We start from the raw sequence: 5,000 nt of genomic DNA on the forward strand, positions 1-5,000 counted from the left end.
ATTCACTGAACTCTCTGAAGTCAAACGCGCTGACATGCATTAAGTCGCCTGTCTACGTACAAACCCTGAGGTTATGTTTTTCGGCTGGATTCAGTTCCTATTGCATGTACGGAAACTGTATAGAGTTTTGTAGACTATGTAAGCTCAATGTGCTGCGGAGGAATCTTAAGTTCCCTGCTGTCCTGATTAGGGGTGGGAGAAAAAATCCCCAAAAGATTTCAGACTCTTGAGTAGCAATCTCAAATGTTTAAAAAATCGAGATGCATCGATAATCGTTTTATCGGTTTAGAATTGATAATCGATAATCAGTTTAGAATCGAATCTCTGATAACGGAATCAAATCGAATCATAACCCTTAGTCCTGATATAGGTTCATTTATGTGGGTTGACTTGAGTTCAGCCTCTTTATTTTGAACTTTACTGAGTTGTATGTCACTGTCCATCAGCCTTTAAAAGGCTATAGTGTGATCTGATTGGAGTTGTTGATTAACTCCATGCAGAGTGCTCTTGTTGTCATTTGTCTGGTTGATAAGGCAGGGAAGAGAAAAATCAATCTGGTTGGAATCTCGTTATCACGTCTTTGTTTTTGTCTAGCCCTAAGGAGATTTGGATTAGAGTTAGCGTTTTATCAGTTTTTGGTCATCCGTCCTAAAGTTGACCTATTAACTTTAAGTTTGTAAGCATTATTGTGAACAAAGTCCACCTACTGCCTGGTCGTTGGAACTGTAAGCTCTTGTTCATGTTTTCTGTCTGTGAATCTGTAGAGCGATTCACCACCAACTCGCGATGGGAGGAAGAGGACGTTCCATCAAGTCATTTTTCTCCAATTGACCTCTGGCCTGTTAATGTGCAGCAGAGGTATCTGCTCACACTGTTCAATAAAACCTCTCTGTGTGGTGCGGTCGATTGGCGTGTGCGTGTGTGAGTGAGTGTGTGTGTGTGTGTAGTTAATAATTCATCCTTGTAGGCTTTTTTTGTTCAGCACAAATAAGTCATATAACACGAGGCCCCTCCTGCACAGCCTCTTAAAGCAGAAAAAGAAAGAAAGAGAGAAAGAGAGAGAGAAAGAGAGATAAAACAACAAACTGTTCCAATAAAAACTGAGAGCTGTGGTGCAAAGAGTGGAGTGAGGTGATCGAAGAGCTGTGACTCTGTGTGTCTTCACCATTTTTAACTGGGAGGAACACACACACACACACAAACACACACACACACACTCTTCTGGAACTCTAGTACTACTTTCTTTTTCCCTCACAGAGTGAAAAGTAATCGAGCATCTCACACCTACACACACACACACACACACACACACACACACACACACTCACTCGCACACACACACTTACACACACACTCACTCATTCACTCATTCCTGTCTTCCTGGTAATAGCATCAGCTCTTACGGCGCCGTGACACAGAGAGCTCCTTTGAAGCGAGGCGTATCGCTGACACCAGACCTTTCAGTGTGTGAATAAGGCCATCAGGGCCCCGTCTAACACCAGCCTCTGGTGCTGGGAGTCACAGGCCCTCTTCCCCTGAAAGAACAGTCAGGAAGCGTTGCACCATCTTGGGTGGCCTATCTTACGTTGTGTCATGTCCACCACTTCTCACCACAAATCTGATGAGCGCTACACGCTTACATTGGTAAAGCCGTAGTGTTGAACATCCTGGGGCTTTATTGTGAAATGGCAGATTGACTAATGCCTCTGTACTGACAGCTTAGGCTGTCATGCTTGTCTATGTGGCAAGGTGTATGAGGGTGTGTGTGTGTGTTAGGGCTGTGGATCGAACCGAGAAATCGCGACACTCTGGGCCACAAACCTGCATCGCGATGCGAGGAGGCAGAACCGCGACATGCCCTCAGCGGTCACTTGATACAAAAAGTTTGGTTCGCTAGTAAAGGCGGCTGCTTGCTTCAGCGTTGGGGTTAATTGTTGCGCAAAATTTACTCAGTGCAGTTCATGCTCCCAAAGGTTGCGCGTGTTGTCATGAGCCTGCCATTTGCTTGGCAGATAGAAAGCTGTTTCCCTAACAGAAAGTCTGAAGCTTGAAGTTCTTTTCAAACCTTTGCTTGGGTAGCACTGCTAAACTGAGCAGACATGCAGACTACATTTTAGTAATCTCATCACGTAACATTCGTTTTCTAAAAACAATCACATAGTATTGCATGTTTTACTGTGGTAGAAAATACGTTAGCTTAATGCTAACGTATATGGGAAATCCTATAGAGACCGCGCTAGGTATTAGCATCAATTAATTCACGTTAATGTTTTTGTATGAGCCTAACATTTGCTCTGCAGATAGATAACAGGTTCCGAAGTTTGTTGAATGTTTTTCAACAGCATTGCTTTGAGTAATAAAAACCTCAATATTTGATTATAAATTGTTTCTTCATTTTTTTATAGCTCATACTTATTCTAATGTGAATTAGAAAATATATTTTAAAAATCGCGAGGTAAAAAAAAATAAAAAAATAATAATATCGTGGGGTGTATCGAACCGTGGGTCAAGAATCGTGATACGAATCGAATCGTGAGGTAGGTGTATCGTTACAGCCCTAGTGTGTGTGTCTGTGAACTCCTTGTCCAAAATGCATGTTCCCTCAAGTGTTTAATCTCTCGTCGATGTCAAATGAAGTGGTAGTTTTTGTACCTTTTTTTATCTTTGATATGAACTTGGGCTAAATTGGGAGGTTTGTAATGAACACGCCTGGATTGATTTCAGCCCTGTGCACAACCTGTGTTGTTTCAGTGTTAAACCTGTCTTGATTCAGTGTTAAACCTGTCTTGATTCAGTGTTAAACCTGTCTTGTTTCAGTGTTAAACCTGTCTTGTTTCAGTGTTAAACCTGTCTTGTTTCAGTGTTAAACCTGCCTTGCTTCAGTGTAAAACCTGCCTTCTTCAGTGTTAAACCTGTCTTGTTTCAGTGTAAAACCTGTCTTGTTTCAGTGTTAAACCTGTCTTGCTTCAGTGTAAAACCTGTCTTGCTTCAGTGTTAAACCTGTCTTGTTTCAGTGTAAAACCTGTCTTGCTTCAGTGTTAAACCTGCCTTGCTTCAGTGTAAAACCTGCCTTCTTCAGTGTTAAACCTGTCTTGCTTCAGTGTAAAACCTGCCTTGATTCAGTGTTAAACCTGTCTTGATTCAGTGTTAAACCTGTCTTGTTTCAGTGTTAAACCTGCCTTCTTCAGTGTTAAACCTGTCTTGTTTCAGTGTTAAACCTGTCTTGTTTCAGTGTTAAACCTGTCTTGTTTCAGTGTTAAACCTGCCTTCTTCAGTGTTAAACCTGTCTTGCTTCAGTGTTAAACCTGTCTTGTTTCAGTGTAAAACCTGTCTTGCTTCAGTGTTTCACCACAGAGGGAGTCGCTAACGCAGAGTAGTGGCTGTAAGCTGGTATCAGAGTGGAAAATGTTGGCGTGCTTTGCTCTGTCTGTGCAGCAAACCCTCACATAATGTCATGTCTGAGGAATTGAATCAGGCTACAGGACTCTCCTGTGTGTGGGCGCTCTTCTTATCTGTGGTGTCTTTGAGGAGCTGTGCGGTGGTGGGAAGGCTGCTGTTTGCTTGTGCTTCTGTTGTTTGGTCCATACTAATGTGTCTCTGCCTGGCTGTGCTGATGATTGACAGCGCAGTTGGTATGAAGTTATGGGTGATTATGTCCCATGACTCTACTCTTTGTTGGTTGCCTTGGTGATTTCTCAAGTGTGCCAGGGGCAGCCGTGTGTGTGTGTGTGTGTGTGTGTGTGTGTGTGTGTGTGTGTGTGTGTGGCAGGCAGCAGCTCTTATTCGTGTCCTTACCCTCAAGCAACTCTGTGGCAGCATTCCTCTTCACACCCCAGCTGATGGCCTTTCTCTTCTCTCTCATACACACACACACACACTAAGGTGACCATATTTCTGAGACAAAATCCGGGGACATTATCAGTTCAGACACGTAAACACCCGCAAAACAGTGTAATGTTTTTATCTTTGTAAGCGAAAAACGGGGACTGTCCCCGGAAACAGGGGACGTCTGGTCACCTTAACTTACACCATTACACCCAGAGCCTCACAGAAATTCATCAGTCCCTCAAGAAATGCATGAGCCTTCAGTCAGTGATGGGACCTCTCTGGAAGCATAGCCCCCCCCCCCACACACACACACACACAAACACACACTTAAGACTTCTCACTCTTTAGCTATCCAGGGCCCTACTTCAGCCTGGAGCTCATGTCTTTGTGTCTGTGAGGTGTGTCTCTCTCTCTCTCTCTCTCTCTCTCTCTCTCTCTCTGGGTGGATATTGTAGAGCCTTGAAGTGTCTGCTGGAGTGGTCCTGTGGAGTCAACACACACACACACACACACACACACACAGCCTTAAAGTGTCTGCTGTATTGGCCCTGTGGAGTCAATACACACACACACACACACACACACACACACACACACACACACACACACACACACACACACACACACAGCCTTAAAGTGTCTGCTGGAGTGGTCCTGTGGATTCCACACACACACACACACACACACACACACACACACACACACACACACACACACACACACACACACACACACACACACACACACACACACCACACACACACACACACAGCCTTAAAGTGTCTGCTGGAGTGGCCGTGTGTCCCCTGGGCTTCCATCAGGCTCTCACCCCACCCTGGGCAGGTCTATTATCAGGACGGGGGAGTGGGGTGATATTTTTGGATGCTTGAATGGGTTTGGAACAGTGTCAGCTTTGATTATATCAGTTCTTACCTCTCCCTCCTCTCATCCTCTCTCTCGTTCCCCCTCTCTCCCTCCTTTTCTCTCTCCTCTCTCGGTGTCTGATGTGTCTGAATTGGATGTGATGGTGTAACCCTCTGGCACCAGTGTCCCCACGTCACCTCACTTATCATTGTTTAGTGTCTATGTTGATAAGGCACTTGCAAAGAAATTATATTTTATGTTGGTCAGAGTGTGTGTGTGAGTTAGTGCGCACAAGAGAGAGAATGTGT

The 5,000-nt window shown here is 44.4% G+C and overlaps 1 protein-coding gene across 3 annotated transcripts in view; it reads left to right on the plus strand.

Moving 5' to 3' along the window:
• Positions 1-5,000, plus strand: part of dnajc13 (DnaJ heat shock protein family (Hsp40) member C13) — a 59,078-nt gene that overhangs the window by 12,183 nt on the left and 41,895 nt on the right. The gene's annotated exons all lie outside the window — the stretch shown is intronic.

This window comes from Sprattus sprattus (assembly GCF_963457725.1).
Source record: "Sprattus sprattus genome assembly, chromosome: 17".
Taxonomy (NCBI): domain Eukaryota; kingdom Metazoa; phylum Chordata; class Actinopteri; order Clupeiformes; family Clupeidae; genus Sprattus; species Sprattus sprattus.